Raw genomic sequence first — 22,392 nt, 5'->3', positions numbered from 1 at the left:
AGTCTGGGCAATATAGTGAGACTCTGTCTCTACAAAATTTAAAAAATTGACTAGGTATGGTTGTACATGCCTGTAGTCCTAGCTACTCAGGAGGCTGAGGTGGGAGGATCACTTGAGCCCAGGAGTTTGAGGTTGCAGTGAGTCGTGATTACACCACTGCACTCCAACCTGGGTGACAGAGAGAGCCTCTGTCTCGAAAAAAAGAAAAAAAAAAGGAAACATTAGTAATGTTGACAAACCTCTAGGGTGGCTGAAAAGAAAAAACAGAGAGAAGACACAAATTACTAATATCAAGAAGAAAACAGGGATATCATTATAGAACCTGCATACGCTCAAAGAATAATAAAGGAATATTAAGAACAATTCTATGTTCAGAAATTTGGCAGCTTAGGTGAAATGAATCAATTTCTTAAAAAACACAATTCATCCAATATGAAATAGAGAATTTGAAACATTGTATAGCTACTAAGTAAACTGAATTCATAATTCAAAATCCTGTGTTGCCCAGGTTGGAGTGCAGTGGAGTGAACCTAGGAGGCGGAGGTTACAGTGAGCCAAGTTGCACCACTGCACTCCAGCCTGGGTGACAGAGTGAGACTCCATCTCAAAAAAAAGAGATCCTCCTGCTTCAGCCTTTCAAGTAGCTAAGATTACAAACATGCGCCATCATGCTTGGCTAATTTAAAATATAATTTTGTAGAGACAGGGTCTACTATGTTGCCCAGTCTGATCTATCAAACTCCTGGCCTCAAGCAACTCTGCTGCCTCAGCCTCCCAAAGTGCTGGGATTACAGGTGTGCGCAACCTAACCTGGCCTAGAAGTTTATTTCTTATAGTTCTAGAGGTTGAGGAGTCTAAGATCAAGGTGAGAGGGGCACACTGAGAGTCAAACTGGCTTTTATAACAGACCCATTCTTATGTTAACTAATCCACTACCATGGTAACCCATTAATCCATGGCAAGTCCTCACTTCTTAATACTGTTACATTGGGGATTAAATTTCAACATGAGTTTCACAGGACAAAAACATTTAAATCATAGCAGAAGATATGCAGGTATCAAGAACATATAAAGGTATTTAACATCATTAGCCATTAGAGATACAAATTTAAACCATGATGAGTTATTACTACAAACGTAACAAAATGGCTTAAATAAAAAATAGTGACAAAACCAGATGCTGTCAAAATTGTGGAGAAACTAGATCACTCACACATTGCTGGTAGGAAAGTAAAATGGTACAGTCATTATGGAAAACATTATGGAAACAATACTGCAGTTTATTGAAAAATTAAACATGCAACCTCCATATCACCCTGAAGTTGCATTCTTGGGCGCTTATTCCAGAGAGATCAAGATTTAATGTTGTTTTTGTTTGTTTGTTTGTTTGTTTGTTTGTTTCTGAGACAGAGTCTCGCTGTCTCCCAGGCTGGAGTGCAGTGGCGCGATCTCTGCTCACTGCAAGCTCCGACTCCCGAGTTCACGCCATTCTCCTGCCTCAGCCTCCCGAGTAGCTGGGACTACAGGCGCCCGCCACGATGCCCAGCTAATTTTTTGTATTTTTAGTAGAGACGGGGTTTCACCGTGTTAGCCAGGATGGTCTTGATCTCCTGACCTTGTGATCCTCCTGCTTCGGCCTCCCAAAGTGCTGGGATTACAGGTGTGAGCCACCATGCCTGGCCAGATTTAATGTTAATTTACAAACCTGCACATGAAAAATTAGCTGCATGTAGCAGTGTTCTCCTGTAGTCCCAGCTATTCAGGTGGCAGTGGCAGGAGGATTGCTTAAGCCTGGCAGGTTGAGGCAGCAGTGAGCTGTGATCACATCACTGCACTCCACGCTGGGCAAAAGAGTGAGACTCTCTGAAAAACACAAAACAAAACCAAAAACCCTGCAAATGAGTGTTTATATAGTTTTATTGATAATGGTCCAAAACTTGAACAAACTTAGATGTCCTTCACCAGGTGAATAATTGGTTAAACATATTGTGGCATATCCATGCCATGGAATACTACTTGACAATAAAAAGAAATAAAATATTTTGTTTGTATTTTTGTGGGTACATAGTAAGTGTATATATTTATCAGGAATATGAGATGTTTTGATACAGGAATGCAATGTGTAATAATCACATCATGGAGAGTAGGGTATCCATCCCCTCAAGCATTCATTCTTTGTGTTACAAAAAATCCAATTATACTTTTTTAGTTATTTTTAAATGTACAATTAAATTATTATCGACTATAGTCACCCTGCTGTGCAATCAAATGCTAGGTCTTATTCATGCTTTCGAACTATTTTTTGTACCCGTTAACCATCCCCATCTTCCTCCTAACACCCTACTAACCTTCCCAGCCCCTAGTAACCATCTTTCTACTCTATCTCCATGAATTCAGTTGATTTTATTTTTAGATCCCACAAATAAATGAGAACATGGGATGGTTGTCTTTCTGTGCCTGCCTTTTTTCACTTAACATAATGACCTTTGGTTCCATCCATGTTGTTCCAAATGACAGGATTTCATTCTTGTACTCCATTGTGTATATGTACCACATTTTATTTATCCGTTCATCTGTTGAGGGACACTCGGGTTGCTTCCAAATCTTGGCTATTGTGAACAGTGCTACAACAAACATGAGAGTGCAGATATCTCTTCAATATGCTGATTTCCTTTCTTTTGAGTATATACCCAGCTCTATATTTAGATGTTTGAGGAACCTCCAAACTGTTCTCCATAGTAGTTGTACTAATTTCATTTTCATCAACAGTGTATGAGGGTTCCCTTTTCTCCACATCCTTGCCAGCATTTCTTATTGCCTGTCTTTTGGATATAAACCATTTTAACTGGGGTGAGATGATATCTCACTGTAGTTTTGTTTTGCATTTTGCTGATGATCAATGATATTGGGCACTTTTTCATATGCCTGTTTGTTGTTTGCATGTCTTCTTTTGAGAAATGTCTCTGCACATCTTTTGCCCATTTTTTGGATTGGATTATTAGATTTTTCCCTATAGAGTTGTTTGAGCTCCTTACTTATTCTGGTTATTAATCCCTTGTCAGATGGGCAGCTTGCAAATATTTTCTCCCATTCTGGTAGTTGTCTCTTCACTTTATTTATTGTTTCCATTTCTGTGCAAAGTCTTTTTAACTTGATGTGATCCCATTTGTCCATTTTTGCTTTGGTTGCCTGTGCTTGTGGGGTATTACTCAATAATACACCAATGTCCTGGAGACTTTCCCCAATATTTTTTTAGTAGTTTCATAGTTTGAGATCTTAGATTTAAGTCTTTAATCCATTTTTATTTTATTTTTGTTTATGGTGAGAGACAGGGGTCTAGTTTCTTTCTTCTGCATATGGATATTCATTTTTCCCAGCACCATTTATTGAAGAGACTTTTTCCCAGTATATGTTCTTGGCACCTTGTTGAAAATGAGTTCATTTTAGGTATGGGGATTTGTTTCTGGACTCTATTCTGTTCCACTGGTTTATATGTCTGTTTTTATGCGAGTCCCATGCTGTTTTGTTTACTATAGCGCTGTAGTTTAATTTTTTTTCTTACCCTATCTTGATGTAGTATAATTTGAAGTTGGGTAATGTAATTCCTCCAGTTTTGTTATTTTTGCTTGGGATAGATTTGATTAGTCTGGGTTTTTGTGGTTTATATACATTTTAGAATTGTTGTTTCTATTTTTGTGAAGAATGCCATTAGTATTTTGATAGGGATTGCATTGAATTCGTAGATTGCTTTGGGTAGTATGGACATTTAACAATACTGATTCTTCCAATCCATGAACATGAAATATCTTTTCTTTCTTTTTTTTTTTTTTTTTTGGTGTCATCACTATTTTAGAATTTTCCTTATAGAGATCTTTCACTTCTTTGGATAATTCCTAGGTATTTTATTTTATTTGTGGCTATTGTAAATGGGATTACTATTTTGATTTCTTTTTCAGATTGCTTGCTGTTAACATACAGTAATGCTACTGATTTTTGTATGTTGATTTTTGTATCCTTCAACTTTACTGACTTTATTTATCTTCTAATAGTTTTTTTGTGTGTATGCCTCTGTGTGTGTGGACTCTTTAGGTTTTTCCAAATATAGGATCATATCATCTTCAAACAATGATAATATTACTTCTTCCTTTCCAATTTGGAGACCCTTTATTTCCTTCACTTCTCTGATTGCTGTAGCTAAGACTTCCAGTAATATGTTTAATAACAATGACAAAAGTGGGCATCCTTGTTGTGTTCCAGATCTTAGAGAAAAGGCTTTCAGTTTTTCCCCATTCAGTATGATACTAGCTGTGGGTCTGTTATATATGGCTTTTATTATGTTGAGGTTATGTTCCTTCTATACTCAGTTTTTTGAGGTTTTTCTTTTATCATGAAGGGTTGTTGAAGTTTATCAAATGCTTTTTTTGGCATTTGTGGAAATGATCATATGGTTTTAGTATTTCATTCTGTTAGTATGATGTATCATATTCATAGACTTGTGTATGTTCAACAATCCTTGCATTCCTGGGATAAATCCAACTTGGTCATGATGAATGATCTTTTCCTCATGCTATATTATCTTTAATTAAGTACAAAAAGCTTTCTAACATGTCTCTAGAGACCATTTCACCCACTTCTCTGTTTGGCTGCCAGTCTCTCGTCTCTCTCTTCAGCAATGGTGAGGCAGACACCCTTTCCTCAGGGAGGAGAAGTTCATGGTTTGTTGCTCTTGCCAATAACAAAAATGTTGGAAAGGTGGGTGACAAATCTGTTGCCATTGGCATCTTTCACATGAACCACGTCAAAAGATCCCAGGTGTCTCTCTCTGGTTATTCTTCCCAGGTTAGCACCCCCCAGTCACCATACACAGGTTACCAATGTTGAACTTGATAAAATCAGTAATCTTGCCAGTCTCCAAACCAATCTGAATCTGTTATTCACCTTGATGAGGGGATCATGGTAATGGATGGTGTGAACATCATGAATCACCAGATGAGGAATTCCTTTTGTACCCACAAAGATTTTTCTCACTTTGCACAACTTGTACTTAGCCTCCTCAGATGTAATATGATGAACAGCAGAGTGACCCTTGGTGTCATAGATCAGACAGAAATTCTCTCCAGTCTTGTCAATGCTGATGACATCCATGAATCCAAGCAGGGTAGGATACATCAGTTTGGACCTTGCCATTGATCTTAATAAACCACTGCATGCAAATCTTCTTTACTTCATCTCCTGTCAAGGCATACTTAAGTCTGTTCCTTAGGAAAATGATGACAGGGAGGTACTTTCTCAACTTGTGGGAACCAGTGAATGGACGAGGAGTAAACACACGAATCAATTTATCCAGCGTCCAATGCTTTGGAGCTGGTACTCGCTTCAGATGCTTCTTGGGACCACAAGCCATGGTTGTGCTAGGCACAGAAAGAGTGATGAATGATCTTTTAATCTGGTTTGTTAGTATTTTTTGTTGAGAATTTTTGCATCAATGTTCATCAGGGATATTGGCCTATAGTTTTATTTTTTGATGTATCTTTGTCTGGTTTTGGTATCAGGGTAATACTGGCCTCACAGAATGAGTTTGCAAGTATTCCCTTCTCCTCTATTTTTTTTTTTTTTTTTTTGAGACAGAGTCTTGCTCTGTCACCCAGGCTGGAATGCAGTGGTGCAATCTCAGCTCATTGCAACCTCCGCCTCCTGGGTTCAAGCAATTCTCTGCCTTAGGCTCCCGAGTAGCTGGGATTACAGGCACCTGCCACCATGCCTGGCTAATTTTTGTATTTTTAGTAGAGACAGGGTTTCACCATGTTGGCCAGGCTGGTCTTGAACTCCTGACCTCATGATCCACCCACCTCGGCCTCCCAAAGTGCTGGGATTACAGGTGTGAGCCACCGTGCCCAGCCTCCCTTCTCCTCTATTTTTTAGGATAGTTTTAGGAGGATTGGTATTCGTTTTTCATGAAATGTTTGGTAGAATTCAGCATTGGAGCCATTGGGTCCTGGGCTTTTCTTTACTGTGAGACTTTTTATTATGACTTCAGTCTTGTTATCTGTTATTGGTCTGTTTGGGTTTTGGATTTTTTCATGGTTCAATCTTGGCATGTGGTATGCATCTAGAAATTTGTCCATTTCTTCTAGATTTTCCAATTTATTGGCATATAGTTGCTCATATAACTACTAATGATTTTTTGAGTTTCTGCAGTATCAGCTGTAATGTGTCCTTTTTCATCTCTGTTTTGATTATTTGGATCTCCTCTCTTTTTTACTTAGTTGGCTAAAGGTTTATCAATTTTGTTTATCTTTTCAAGAAACCCAACTTTTCCTTCCATTAATCATTTGTGTTGTTTTCTTCGTTTCAATTTCACTTATTTCTGCCCTGATCTTTATTTTTTCTTTTCTTCTACCAATTTTGAGCTTGCTTTGCTCTTGCTTTTCTAGTTATTTAAGATGCATTGTTAGGTTGTCTACTTGAAGTTTTTTTTCTTTTTGATGTAATAACTTACAGCTATAAATTTCCCTCTTAGTAATGCTTTTGCTGTATCACAAAGGTTCTGGTATGTTGTGTTGCCCTTATAACTTGTCTCAAGAAATGCTTTATTTTCTTCCTAATTTCTTCATTCACACGCTCATCACTCAGGAGCATATTATTTAATTTCCATATATTTGCATAGTTTCCAAAATTCCTCTTGTTATTAGTTTTTAGTTGTATTCCATTGTGATCAGAGAAGATGCTGGATAGTATTTCATTTTTTTTTTTGCATGTTTTAAGGCTTTTTTTATGATCTAACATATGGTTTACCCTTGAGAATGATCCAAGTGCTGAGAAAAAGAATGTGTATTCTGCAGCCATCGGATGAAATGTTCTGAAAATATCTATTCGGTCCATTTGGTTTATAGTGCAGATTAAGTCTGGTGTAACTTATTTATTTTTCTGTCTGGAAGATCTGTCCAATGTTGAAAGTGGAGAGTTGAAGTCTCCAGCTATTATTATATTGGAGTCTATCTCTCTCTTTAGCTCTAATAATATTTGCTTTATATATCTGGGTGCTCCAGTGTTGGGCACATATATATTTACAGTTGTTATATTCTCTTCCTGAATTAACTCCTTTATCATTATTTAGTGACCTTTGTCTCTTCTTATAGTTTTTGTCTTAAAATCTATTTTGTCTGATATAAGTATAGCTACTCCTGCTCTTTTTTGGTTTCCATTAGCATGGACTATCATTTTCCATCCCTTTACATTCAGTCTATGTGTGTCTTTATAGGTGAAGTGTGTTTCTTGTAGGCAAGAGATCACTGGTTCTTGTTTTTCACCCATTCAGCCACTCTATGTCTTTTGATTGGAGAGTTTAGTTCATTTACATTCATTGTTATTACTGATAAGAACTTACTCCTACCATTTTGTTATTTGTTTTCCAGTTGTTTAGTGGTTTTCTCTTCCTTCTTTCTTCCCTTCCTGTCTTCCTTTTAGTGAAGGTAATTTTCTCTAATGATCTAGTTTCTTGCTTTTTATATTTTGTGTATTCATTGTATGGTTTTTGGTTGGAGGTTACCATGAAGTTTGCAAATACTATCTTATAACTTATTATTTTAAGCTAATAACAACTCTGCATAAACAAACAAGCAAAAAGAAAACTAATAAAATTTCTATGCCTTAACTTCACCCTTCCTTCCATGCTTTTCAACTTTCTGTTGTGTCCATTTGTATCTTACTGTACTCTCTATGTCTTGAAAAGTTGTCATAGTTATGATTTTTTATTGATTTATCATTTAATGTTTTTACTTAAGAGTAGTTTACGCACCATAGTTACATTATTATAATATTCTGTGTTTTTCTGTGTACTTACTATTACCAGCAAGTTTGTACCTTGAGGTGATTACATACTGCTTGTTCACATTTTTTTTTCTTTCTGATTTAAGTCCTTCCATTAGCATTTCTTATACGACAGGTCTGGTGTTAATGAAATCCCTCAGCTTTTGTTTGCTTGGTAAAGTTTTTAATTTCTCCTTCATGTTTGAAGGATGTTTTCACCAGATATACTATTCTAAAGTAAAACTTTGTTTTTCCTTCAGCATTTTAAATATATCATTTCTCTCTCTCCTGCCTGTAAAGTTTCCACTGAAAAGTCTGCTTCCAGACATATTGGAGCTCCATTGCATCTTATTTGTTTCTTTTCTTTTGCTGCTTTTAGGATCCTTTCTTTATTCTTGATCTTTGAGAGTTTGATTATTAAATGTCTTGAGGTAGTCTTCTTTGGGTTAAATCTGCTTGGTGTTCTATAATCTTCTTGTACTTGGATATTGATATCTTTCTCTAGGCTTGGGAACTTCTCTTATTATACCTTTGAATAAACTTTGTACTCCTATCTCTTCCTCTATACCCTCTTTAAGGCCATTAATTCTTAGATTTGCCTTTTTGAGACTATTTTCTATATCCTGTAGGTGTGCTTCATTGTTTTTTCTTCTTTTTTCCTTTTGTCTCCTCTGATCATGCATTTTTTTTGTTGTTGTTGTGTTTTTGAGATGGAGTCTCACCCTGTCTCCCAGGCTGGAGTGCAATGGTGCAGTCTTGGCTCACTGCAACCTCTGCCTTCTGGGTTCAGACGATTCTCCGGCCTCAGCCTCCTGAGTAGCTGGGATTACAGGTGCCCGCCACCACGCCCAGCTAATTTTTGTATTTTTAGTAGAGATGGGGTTCATCATTTGGCCAGGTTGGTCTTGAACTCCTGACCTCATGATCCACCTGCTTCGGCTTCCCAAAGTGCTGGGATTACAGGCGTGAGCCACCACACCCGGCCTGTGCATTTTCAAATAGACTGTCTTGATGTATACAGCAACCTGGATGAATTTCCTGAGAATTATGCTGAGTGAAAAAAAAAAGCCAATCCCCAAAGGTTATATACTGTGTGATTGCATTTATATAACATTCGTAAAGTGATGAAATTATAGACATGGAGTACAAGCTAGTGGTTTCCAGAGTGGGTGAGAGTGAAAGGAAAGTGACTGCCTATAAAAGGACAACTTCAGGTGATGGAAACCTTTTTTTATTTTGTCTGTGTAAATGTCAATATCCTGGTTTTGATATTGTACTATATTTTTGCAAGACGTAACCACTGGGTAAAACTGGGTAAAGGATACAAGACCCTCTCTGTATTATTATTATTTTTTTTACAACTGCATGTGAATTTATAATTATCTCAAAATAAAAAGTTTAATTAAAAAAAATCTTGGTTCTTGAGCCCCATCTGAAACCTGACCAATCAGGAACTCCAGAAATGGGGCTCAAGAATCTATATCTCTAACAACTTCCTTAGCTCTGCATACTACCATTTGAGAATGAATGATGTAACCCAACTTCTTACTGATGCATGAATTCCTTCCAAAAACCTCCCCCTACAGGTGCCCCGGATATCTCCTTGAATATTTTTAGGAAAATGGACATTCTTCTGGTTAAGACAGCCCGTCTGCCTATAGGAGAGTATCATAGAACATTCTTTGGTTTTTGAGCCAAAATCTGCCTCTCTGTATGATCTAGGGCCTCCTTGTGGGCCAATCTGTCAGGCATGTGACAATTCTTTAGTCTTATCCCCCTAAGTTTTTCTCATGGTTTCAAACTCCTCACTATCTAGCCACTCTAACTCCAATTTATCTGAGGCTGAGGGGTGTCCCAGGGATGTGGGACTTTCATGTGCTAAAATTGAGAAAATACTGGCCAAATCTGGACTCGTTGGTCACTCTAAAATTCATCAGTATTCTTTTTTTGAAGTATTATTTATACACAATAAAATTAATCCTTTTAAAGTGTATGTCATTCAATGAGTTGGGAAATGTATAGTTGTGTAATTATTACCACCACAATCAAGGTATTTACATCATCCCAAAATATGGTGCCCCTAGTCAGTCAATTCCATCCTCTGACAACCTGCAACCCCTGATATGATTTGGGTACCTATAGTTTTGTCTTTTTCAGAATGTCATATAAATGGAAACCAAAAAATGTATAGACTTTTGTGTCTGGCTTTTTTCATTAGTATAATTCTTTTGAGATTCATCCATTTTGTTGCATGAATAAGTAGTTAATCTCTTTCTATTGCTGAATTTTGGCAACATTCTTAAATGCCCATAACTGAATTCAAGACCTTAGAAATGGTCCACTCTGGTGAACATAGCAGAAAGAATGACTACCTTCTTCCTTAAGTGAAACACTGCCAATTGCAATCAAAGATCAACTTAGTGTTCTCAGTAGTTAGATTGCAAAATTACCTCGTTTAGGCTCCAGTTAACTAAAAATCCCATATCATTTTCACATGGATTGCTGTTCAGCAATTGCTAGGACTCATATGATGTTTTGGGCCCAAGTACAATACTTAACACAACTTTTTTTTTTTCTTTGATAGCATTTAAAAATTGAGATATATACTTCATATATATATTCACCATTTTGTATGTACACTTTAGTATATTGACTATGGTGAGCAACTATCATCACTACCTACTTCTAGAACATTCCCATCACCCCAAAAAGAAACCCCATACCTATTAGCAGCTAGTCCCTATTCTCCCCTTCCCCATCCCTTGGTAACTACTAAACTACTTTCTGTATCTATTTGTCTATTCTGGACATTTCATTTAAATGGAATCATACAATATGTGGCCTTTTGTGTCTGGTTTCTTTCACTTAGCATGTTTCCAAGGTTCATTTATGTGGTAACATGTAACAACTGAACTTCTTTTATGACTGAATAATATTTCATTGCATGTATATGCCACATTTTGTTTATCCATTCATTAATTGATAGTCACTTAGATTTTTTCCCCACCTTTTTGTTATTGTGAATAGTGATGCTATAAACACATTTGTGTACAAGATTTTGTGGGAATATGTTTTCAAACACCTTGGGTATATACAGCTATGGTAAAATTATTAGGTCATACGATAACTCTGTTTAATTTTCTAAGGAACTGAATAACTGTTTTCCATAGAAATACCTAATATTTTTCCTTCTTAAGTTTCATCATTCATCAAATATCATTCCCCTGCTCAGCCAGCCTATTAACTTGTTTTGCTTTTTTAAAGGAAAAAATTACTTTGGTACTCTGACTCTTTTTCCCAGAAAGGGGGGCTTGGGGGAAGGGGTCTGGAGTAGAGCAGAAATGATCAATGGCTACAGGACTTGGAGCAAAAGGGAAACAGATATAGGATCCAAGGGAAAGGTTTGTTCAGAAACCAAAGAGACAGACCAGATAAAGCAACAGATACAGTATTTGGCCAGAGAGGCTTAAACCAAGTCTGACAGACAACCTCTGGGGTCAGGAATGAGAAACAAAGGCAATAAGAGGAGAAGACCAGTTGATGTGTTACAGAGAGATCCCCTGAGACAGTGGTGTGTACAGCCAAGAATCCAGCAGAGGCTGTGCCTTCTTCTCTGGGTCTGGAATGAGATAATGGAATAACCAGCTTGGATGTTATGTCCAAGACCTTTGCTCAAGATGGAATGACATGAAGTTTCCCAAGATTTGTTCAGTACAGTAGTTTTCAAACTGTAGCTTGAGTCAGTCACCCGGAGGACTTATTAAAACACAGATTGCTGGACCCCACTCCCTGAGTTTATGACTCAAACTCAGGACACCGTTGGGGCCTGAGAATTGGTATTTCTAGCAAGTTCCCCAATGATGCTTATGCTGCTGGTCCAGGGACCACACATATTTTGAGAACTTCTGCCTTAGTGAATGACTTTATCTCACTGAAAAACATTTTGAAGGGAGGTGGTCCCCACTATCATTCCTTCAGGACTTGCCCCGCCCAGTGACTTTAGTACTGGAGTTTGCCATGGCTTCTTTACTTGTCTTATATGATCCATATGTTCACCCTACTTAGGTTTCCTTTAGGGAGATAACTGGGATAAAGAAGAAAAAATATGTTCTTAGTATGACTCAGGAAGCTGTGAGTAAAAATTGGAGGAAGATAAGTGAAGTGAAAAGGATCCTGAATTGATGCTTTTACTTCTTATAGTGATCCTTGGGCAATCTGAGGTTTCCTGGAGGTCCTTCTTGGTAACCATAGGTAGTTTTCTTAGCAACTGACCAGCTGGCGTGGACTTCACGGTGTTGGAAGGTGAAAGAATAGAACAGGAGCCATCATTCACATGCAATGAGAGATGCAATGCATTGGGGTTGGCAAAGTCTGTGGTGGAAAGACATGATTACAATTGTAGTATTGTTAGTAGGAGGTAAAACAACATAAGTACTTTTAAAATACTTTGCCAGATGCCTTGCCAAGAAGGCTGAAAGATGGAGTGTGGGGAACTGGCAGTAGCCCAGTGGACTTGGATGTACAGGGCTTTGGAAATTTGTCTCCCTCGAATACAAGGAGACAAACTTGAGACCATTATCAATAAAGACATTTATAAATAAAGACAACACCCTTGGAGATGATAGAACAACAATATGGTTCCTAGGTTGCTTTCTGACCATGTAGAGCAGAGCCACCCTGTCAGCCTGGACTGCTCATCCCCTGGAATGTTTAGAGAGGAAAATTCTATTTTTTAAAAGCCACTATACTTTTGAATTTCTTAATTATAGCAGTTTAGTCTGTCCTTTAACAAGTATGGGTATATTATAAATACATACCATAAAAATTTGGGGATAGAAGACATGAAATTATCAAAATAAAGGTAGTGTACAGTTAAGTGCTAAGTCAGAGGAAGGGGAAATCACTCTGGTCTAGAGATGTCAGAAAAGGCTTCCGTTTCAATTAGGGTTTTCCAGAGAAACAAACTCTATTTTATATGTGTGTACAACACACACACACACACACACACACACACACACAGTCAGAGACTTATTTTAAGAAATAAGAAATTGGCTCATACAATGTGCAATGTGGGGGCTAGCAAGTCTGAAATCCATTGGGTAGGCAGGCAGGCAGGCTGGAAACTCAGGAGGAGTTAATGTTGCAGGTTTGAGATGGAATTTCTTCTTGGGTAAACCTCAGTTTTTGCTCTTAAGGCCTTCAACTGATTTGATGAGGTCTACCGGCCTTACTGAGGGTAATCATTACTTGAAGTCAGCTAATCGTAGATGTTCACCACATCTACAAAATAACTTCACAGCAACATCTACGTTAATGCTTGATCTGATAACTCAGTACTATAACCTAACTCAGTTGACATATAAAATTACCCATCACAACTTTTCATAAAAAGTGGTATTTGAATTTAACCTTGAAGAATGAATAAAATTTCAATAAGCACATGACTTATATCAGGCTGATTTTTGCATGCTTCTTATCTGGCCATGTGTTCCTGGAGCTATAATAACTTTCCTCAAGGATATAAACAGCCTAATTTAAGCCGTGGCTCCATATGGAGAAAAAGATTAATTTAAACCCACAGTCTGGTTCAATCAGTGAGTTAAATGCTGCAATTCTGAAGGGCCATTTCTTCAGATAATGCAATATTGAATGATGCAAGTGGCCCTGATGGTTCCACACATGGACACTGGCATGATGCATTTGCAGGAGGCTTCTGTGAAGCTCTGGCAAGAACAGAACATTAGCCCAGTATAAGTTCCCTGGCCACCCACACAGACGCAGACACAATGTCCAGTTAACTTTGGAGGCTTGCATATGGCTTCCAGCAACTTGGATGGCACAACCTCTGGGTGAAGGTGGGTCACAACACTTATGCAATTCACAAACTTTTGTAAAATTCAAGTACTTGAACTTATTACTGAGAAACAGGAAAGCCCTCAGCTGAAGCAGATCTCAACGCAAGCAAAGGTGTGTTTTTATTTGAGAAGAGAAGGAAAGAATTCACTTGCTTGAAATCAGGACTGTCACTGGGTCTACAAGTAGGCAACTGTGTGGAAGGATCCCACCAGATGGCTTCTTCGCCTGCCACAAAGTCTCTACCATCTGCTGCAATTTATCAGCACTGGAGCTTCATTTTCTTCTGCTAAGGCTTGATCACCTCTAAAATGTTTTAGGCTTTCTGAGGAAAGATTTGATAGAAATGCAGGAACCTGAAGATAAAAGGATTCAGAAATGAAATGCAGTTGGCTCTGAAGATAAAATTTGCCAAATTTACAAGTTAAACTGCTCTTAGCACCTGGTTGGAAAACTTAAGTCCAACTCAGTGTGGGCCATTGATCTTTATCCTATTTGTTCTCAGCAAAAATGTAGAGCATATGGATGGATACAATCCCAGATAAGGGAGTTTACAGTAAGACTGTGGCCCTTACGGGGTAACTACTAGAAGTCTGCACTCTTCCCCAACTGCCAGTAAAAAACCTAGATAACTAGACAAAAAAGAAACAACCATTCTCAGATATTGGATAATAGGCAGTGCAGTACTATGATGTTCAAGAGAAAGCAATAAAATAAGATGAATCCTTCAATTGCTCTGGCTTTCTTCCTGGAAGCAATTTCCTGGCAGCAGCTCAGGAAGAGGGAACCCAAATAGAGCCTGGTGGTCTTGCTGAGTGGAGACACAGATCATAAATAGTGGACAGAAGGGAGATTTACAGTGAAAAAGAATCCAGAAATCTATATAGAGGTCTTTCAGACTTTGACTATCAATTTGTGCATGCAAAGAAGGAAACTTTATGAGGTAGAACAAAGAGCTGGGAAAGAGTAATTATTGGGACACTGTAAGCCAAATAACTCTCAAGGCTTGTGCAGGATTGGGACTAAATCAGGTTCCCACCAACTAGAGTGAAGAGACTTTGCTGAATACATGGAGAATTCAGTAGACACCCCAGATAGGTCAAATTTACTTTAATAGGGAAACTAAACTAGACCCAGAGTAAGGCTACTCCAGATAAACTCCCTGACAAAAAACCTTAAAAGCAAGTCTGGAAAAGATTAAGCTAATCTGAAAATAACTTTCTGCTAGAGTAAAGATAATCTTTAAAGGAATACAAAAATATCCAGCACTCAGCAATGTAAAATTTAAGTCCAATATCCAGTAAAAATTACCAGAGGCCACACACATTGGCTCATGCCTGTAATCCCAGCACTTTGGGAAGCTGAGGTAGGTGGATCACTTGAAGTCAGCAGTTCGTGACCAGCCTGGCCAACATGGCGAAACCCCATCTCTACTAAAAATACAAAAATTAGCCAGGTGTAATGGCAGTGCCTATAATCCCAGTTACTCGGGAGGCTGAGGCACGAGAATCACTTGAAGCCAGGAGACAAAGGTTGCAGTGAGCTGAGATCGTGCCACTGCACTCCAGCCTGTGCAACAGAGCAAGACTCCATCTCAAAAAAAAAAAAAAAATTACTAGACATGCAAAGACACAAGAAAGTGTGGCTCATAACCCAGAGAAAAATCAGTTGATAGAAACAGACCCAGAAATGACAGATGATGAAATTAGTTAGACAAGAACTTTAAAAGACTTATCAGAAATAAGCTCAAGGATTTAAAAGAATATATGAGCACAATAAAGAGATAAATGGAAGACACAAACCTTGGGGTAAAAAAGAAAATAAATTTTTAGAGATGAAAAATAAAATATCTGAAGTAAAAATTTTACTGGACAGAATTAAATAGCAGATTAGATATTGCAAAAGAATAAACCATGAAGCTAAAGAGAAGACAATAAAAATAATCTAAAACGAGGCACAGAGAGAAAAAGATTGTAACATTATGATACAAGAAGTGGCAGAATAAAGGTTCTTGGGGCTAAAATAGTTAAAATTATTTCTGTCCACTTAAAAAATGACTGTAGGTCTAGATGGGCAAGGCATTTGTCACTAATTGGAAGATGAAAATGTGGACAATCAGGCTGAGATGTCCACTGATCAGAGGATGGATTTTTTTCATGTTGCTGAATATTTGGATGCCTTCTTCCTTCCTCACTCTCTTGTCTTCTCCTTTCAAAGGAAAAGCTTGATGTGAAAGGACAAACTTTCCACAATAAGGAACATGTTCTTTAGCCACATATGCACAGTTGTCCCTCAGTGTCTGTGGGAGATTGGTTCCAGGACCCCCCAGGGATAGCAGAATCCATGGATGGTTGAGGCCCTTATATAAAATGGTGTAATACTTACATATAACTTATGCACATTCCCCTATATACTTTAAATCATCTCTGGATTACCGATAATACCTAGTACAAGGTAAATGTCATGCAAATAATTGTTATACTGTATTGGTCTTAAATTTTGTATATTTTTATTTTTTTTAAATTTTCAAATATTTTGAATCCATGGTTGGTTGAATCTGTGAATGTGGAACCACAGATACGGGGGACTGACTGTACTGGGATTAAGCTTTGCCTTTGCCCTCAGCTCCTCATGCCTGAGCCCACTCATCTCCCACAGAATATTCAACCCCATTCTAGTAACCAGACCAAGCCAGAGATGAGAGACTAGAGAATCACTCATAGACTTTCACCATCTCAGCTCAGAAATGGCTCATGTCGTTTGTACTCATGCTTCATTGGCCAAAACCATGCATGTGGGTCTGCCCAATTGCAAAGGGGCCAGGAAATGTTAAGAAGCAAATGGGAGACACAAAGAAAGTGTGGCTCATAACCCAGAGAAAGTGTGATTCATAACTCACATTTTCACACATTGTGGCTCATCACCAAATGAGAACTTGGTGAGCATTGCTCTCTCTTCGTATTACCCCCTTCCCTTTCTCCAGCCATCTGGTTTACTTTTCCAGTGGAAAGCCCATTACCAGTGTCTTCTGCCACAGAAATCCTAGTATTACAAACATATATATATACATGCTACATATGTGTATATATATACACACATATATATATTTAAATAACACCTTGCTATACACTCTTCTATAATTTTTTTGCTTAATCTTATGTCTTAGAGAGCTTTCCATCTCAGTACATGATAATTTTCTTATTTTTCATTTTTTAAGAGGGGTTAATTTACATATTTTAATACATTCACATGATTCAAAAGAGAAACTACTTCTGTCCTCTATCTGTTCACACACCTCACTCTTAGGTGAGCACTGTTATTAGCTTTTGTGCATCCTTCCAGAGGTTCTTGATGCACATAGAAGCAAAATCTATATATGTCCTTGTTTACTACCTTTTTACACAAAAGGTGTCATACTATATATGCTGTTCTAAACCTTTTTTAAAGTTTAACAATATATCTTGAAGATATTTCCCCATTAATACATGGAGAACTTTCTCATTCTTTCTTTACAATTGTACAGTATTCCATTGTATGTATGCACCATATCATTTATTTTCCCAGTTTCTTATGAACTGCAATGTGTAACCTTGTATATACATCAATTCACATGGTACAAATGACTCTGTAGGATGTATTCTCAGAAACAGGATTTCCTGCCCTTTAATATAAACTAATCTGATGAAGGACGGGGGATTATTATGCTGGTTCTGCTGAAAAGAACCTCTTTGCAAGCCCTGTGGGGAATTGGCTGACATCACAGCTCCTATTTCTCTGAACTTAGAATGCGGGTACTTGGTACCTTTTGTTCTCAACTGTGAGTTCCAGTTGCCAGTTCTGGGAAAACAGGAAGATCCCAAGTAGCACTTTTGACCATTGTGTATCAGTATCTTAAGATCTTGCTGCAACAACCTGTCTACTTCCCCAATTCCAGTGAAGAGTGAGGCCATACCCTGCTTGCCTCCCTGCCTCAGACCTAGAGCCCTACAGTGGGTCAGGCTTGGTTGGCCCCAGATGCAGACTGGGTTGGTGGCTTGGAAGTCACAGAGATTCACGATTCTTGAGATTCACGGAGAATGGCTGGCATTAGCATCAGGAAGTGCCAAGGCCAAATACCTGGGCTACAAGAGGGCTGAGCGGGCCATGGAACCTGACTGGAAGCCAGAAATGGGCCAAAGCCAAGGAGACGCACAAACATTGGGATATATTTCAAGAGCTAAGAGCAGCTAGTGAGAAATTACTCAGGAGCCATGTATAGAATGGAGACTGAGAAGACAAAGTCAAGATTAAAAGCCTACTTGAGCAACTAAAACAACATCAAAAACAATGTCCTGAGTACCTACTATGTGCCAAGCACTATTCAAGGTGCTGAAGACAGAGCAATAAATGAAACAGACTGTGACTGTCCTCATGAACTTACATTCAATGTAGGGACAGACAATAAAATAATAAACAAAGGCTATCAAGGTAGTAAAGTTCAATGAAGGAAAGTGAAGCAGAGTAAGGGGGCTGAGGAATGAAGGGTGTCTGCTTTTTAAGACAAGAGTAGTCAGGAGAGCCTTTTACAAGAAGATGGCATTTGGTGAAATGAACAAAGAAATAACCATGAGACTATCTAGGGAAGGGAATTCCAAGTAAGTGCCAAAGACCTGAGGTTGAAGCATGCTTCACAAAGTAAAGGAAAAGCTGGAAGGCCTGGATGGCTGGAGTGGAGTTAGTGACAGAGTGCTAAGAGCTGAAGCTGGGGAGGGTGGTAAGGGCCAGGTTGTGTGAGACTTTCAAGCCATGGTAAGGGCTAATTTATTATAAATATGGCTGTGAATTATTGGGGAGGGTTTTGCGTACAGATGAGACGGGTTCTGGGTGATTTTTTTTTTTTTTTTTTTTTTTTTTTTTGCGACGGAGTCTTGCTCTGTCGCCCAGGCTGGACTGCAGCGGCCCGATCTCGACTCACTGCAAGCTCCACCTCCTGGGTTCATGCCATTCTCCTGCCTCAGCCTCCTGAGTAGCTGGGACTACAGGCGCCCGCCACCACGCCCGGCTGATTTTTTTGTATTTTTTAGTAGAGACGGGGTTTCACCGTGTTAGCCCGGATGGTCTCGATCTTCTGACCTCGTGATCTGCCCGCCTCAGCCTCCCAAAGTGCTGGGATTACATGCATGAGCCACCGCGGCGCCCGGCCTCTGAGTGATATTTTTAAAAAGTCACTCTGGTTGTTCTGTGGAGAAGAGACTGGGGAAGAGGAATATTTAAAGGCAACTGCAATCATCTAGGCAAGAAATGATGACAGACTAGAATGTAGGTGGTGCAGGTGGTGGTAAGCAGGCAGATTTGAGATATACTGGCATTTCCCACTTACTGTCATTAATTTGTTCCTGAAAACATTCTGTGCAAAAACACTGAGTGTATTTCCCATTGTTTGTAAATAGAAAAAAGTTATAAAAGTATTGTGAAGGTAGCTACTCTCAGAACCCACAGGCCCATCCTTACAGTAGAGTTCCTCAGTCTGGTTCCCAGTCCAGCTGGCCTCTGCTTGGCAGGGACCTGTCCACCCCTCACCACCTACAACACCTAGGCATCTCTAGGTTTGTGGAGCACAAACCTTGCTTTATAGCTGCTTAATTAAAAAGGTTCCATCAAAGTTGCCTTCCTAACTGGTTTTCCCTCAAGACAAATTCTAGTTTCCTTCTAGAAGATAAAGGACAATCTATAATTTTTTAATGGCATTTTTTTTAGCTTCAAAAAACTGAAGGTCCACCCTTTATGAACATCCCATTGCTCTCTGTGGGTCTGGGTAGTGTTCTACAACTCCATTGCCCTAATCTTGCTTCACATTATACCTTTGATTCTGATTCTTGGTTTTAAGAAAAGTCCCAATGTGTGTTTTATATGGCTTGAATAGAGTGGCTTCATATATACCCTGAAACAGTGCAAGGAGAGTACACAAGGTCCAGATAATCTCTGCCCTGGATAATCTCTGTCTAATGTCAAAATGCATCCCTGGAAAAAGACAGAGTAAAATAGTTTCAGCAAGTCCTTATGGGGACGTGTCAGCTGTTTTTCAGCCAGGTACTTTTCCTCTCCATTTCTGTGATGGGGTAATCAGACCTACGTACCAACTATGCAGAAAGGTCAGTAGTTAGTAAAAATAGCTGTATAGGACAAACAGCAGAGAATACCAAAGAAGAAACCACTCAAAAAATCACTGAGTATGGTATTTCAATCAAACAGGACCCCAAAATTTATGTTTATTCTTATTTATCAGAAAATCAAAACATTATGAAAAATTTAGGAAAACATGTAACTTAGTAATTCCCAAGGTCAGGAGCTACCCTGGCCTTTAATGCTCAAATAACAATAGTTTGCACCCCCATCCTGTGTAATGGCAGGAAGTCCTGTGATTTATTGGGTTGCTGGATCCAAGTGTTTCTGGGAATCCCTGAGAAATGCTGACATGTTCCACAAGTATGAGCCACTTTTTGTTGATCATCTCAGCTGGCCGACAGGCTCTGGTCCACTGCTTTTGTTTCCTCAGTTCTCCTCTCACTAACTTGACCTTGAATCCTAACTTAGAAATTGATCTAGGACTTTTGTCGTCTTGATTTAAAACAAAAACAAAACAAAAAAGTAAACAAATCAACTCCAAAATATCTGAGCTATAGTTGTCATCAAATTGCTGGAGATAAAAGGCTATATTCACCTTTGGAAACCAGAACTCTTGTTTTGTAAATAATACTTTAGTGGATCTTTGGCTGTGAAAAAGTAAATCTAACAAGAGATAGGGGTAAATATAGTGTACAGCATATTATTTAAAAGCTAAATTGTGGCCAGAAATGAGCTAAAAGAGTTTAGTGAGCTCTTCTGTCAAAATAAGACTAGGTCTAACCACGTTTAACTGGAAGTTTCGGGATGTCAGAAAGAATTTATAATAATGGTCGAGAGAAAAACATTAAAACTAGATATTGTGAGCTGCACAGTGGTCCCCTAAATGACACATCCTAATCCCTGAAACTTGTGATGTTACCTTATTTGGAAAAGAGGACTTTATAGATGTGATATTAAGTTAAGCATCTTAAAATGAGAAGCTTATCCTGGATTATCCAGGTGGGCAATTGCGTGTATCCTTATAAAAGAGAGGGATATTATATCAAAAAAGCACAGGAGACAGACACACAAACAAGAGGAGGAGGCAGTGCGACCATGAAGGCAGAGGTTAGAGTATTGCAGCCACAAACCAGAAAAGGCCTATACCCACTAGAAGCTGGAAGAAGCAAGCTATGGATTCTCCTCTAGAGCCTTGGGAGGGAGGACACCTTGATTTTGGACTTCTGGCCTCTATATTGTGAGAGAATGCATTTCTGTTGTTTTAAGTCACCTACTGTGTGGCAATTTGTTAGAGTAGCCCTAGAGGAACTAATAGAGTAGATACAACTATATGTGAGCCCATGAGCTTCCACAGAGTATCCTCTAATGTCCACCTCCATCCTTAGCCCCTGGTCTGTGGCAAGGTTGTAGGACCAGCTTGCTTTCTCATGGTCTAGGATCCCAACTTCTCTTTTACTCTGAAGAACAGAGAAAACTTTTCATTTTAATAATCCAATCATTTTAATAATCTTTGCAAAGATACAACTCTGGCCACAATTTGGCTTTTAAATAATATGCTGTATATTATATTTACCCTTATCTCTTTTTAGATTATTTTTTCGCAGCCAAAGATCCACTAAAGTATTTTTCACAAAACCAAGAGTTCTGGTTCCCAAAGGTAAATATAGCCTTTTATCTTTGGCAATATAATGATAAGCTGTAACTTAGATATTTTGGAGTTGATTTGTTTACTTTTTTCTTTTTTAAAAAAAATTCATTATTAATTAATTTACCAGGACTACAAGTCCTAGATCAATTTCTAAGTTGGGACTCAAGGTCAAAGTCCCTGGGATGCCCCTACCTCCACACTGGTAAATCTAAGCTCCACCCTTAAAATTCACAAATCAAAGAGAAAGAAAAAATTCCTTTCCCAGTTTCAAGGCAAAGAATTCCAGGGAAGAACTCTGATAAGCCTTGCTTGAATTGCAATTGGTAGTTGTAGCAAAATTACAGGGAGTAGGAGAAGAGTAGTTTTACTAAGAACATGGATGTAAGAAAGGGATGGGCTATAGGCAGATGAAAACAAGTGTCCATTCCAACAGGCTTCCTGCCTCCCAGTCCAGTTTCTCTCCTCTGCTCTATATTGTTATTCTGTTACCTCAAAACTAAAGCTCCATGTCACAAACCTATGCATGTACCTCCCTGTATCTAAAATAAAAGTTGAAATATAAAAAAACTACAGCTCCTTGAATAGTCCCAAAATGAAATATCAAATTCTAAACTATCTTTGATTTCTGTGTTTAAGTAACATGTTTGTATTATCAGATAATGAAAATTTCAGGGACACAGAAGTATGGTTAATTTTGAATAACATTTTAGTAACACAGTATTATTTTCAAAAAGATTTAGTAGTGGAGTTTAGTGAGAACTCTTCATGTAAGAGTTAAAGTATAAACTATTATTGCAAATATTTTTTCCATATCACTAAACATGACCATTTAATGATATTATTTCATAAAGTTTAACTACATTTAGTGGAGATCTAAACCTAAATTTAAATTAGGAAATCCTGTTATAATCTCTCATTCCATTCTTTACTTTTGTTTCATATCACTTACTTAACATCATCTGTAGTTCATTTGTGTG

At 38.2% G+C, this 22,392-nt stretch overlaps 1 protein-coding gene and 1 pseudogene across 9 annotated transcripts in view; both read right to left on the bottom strand.

Annotated features, from left to right (window-relative positions):
• The window catches only part of WDPCP (WD repeat containing planar cell polarity effector), a 720,444-nt gene that overhangs the window by 520,286 nt on the left and 177,766 nt on the right, over nt 1–22,392 (bottom strand). The gene's annotated exons all lie outside the window — the stretch shown is intronic.
• Nucleotides 1,901–5,721, bottom strand: LOC129057532 (small ribosomal subunit protein eS4-like; annotated as a pseudogene).

The sequence above is a fragment of the Pongo abelii genome, chromosome 12 (genome assembly GCF_028885655.2).
Source record: "Pongo abelii isolate AG06213 chromosome 12, NHGRI_mPonAbe1-v2.0_pri, whole genome shotgun sequence".
In the NCBI taxonomy this organism is placed as follows: Eukaryota; Metazoa; Chordata; class Mammalia; order Primates; family Hominidae; genus Pongo; species Pongo abelii.
The sequence above is the reverse complement of the archived record's forward strand: the minus strand, read 5'-3'. Positions and strand labels throughout refer to the sequence as shown.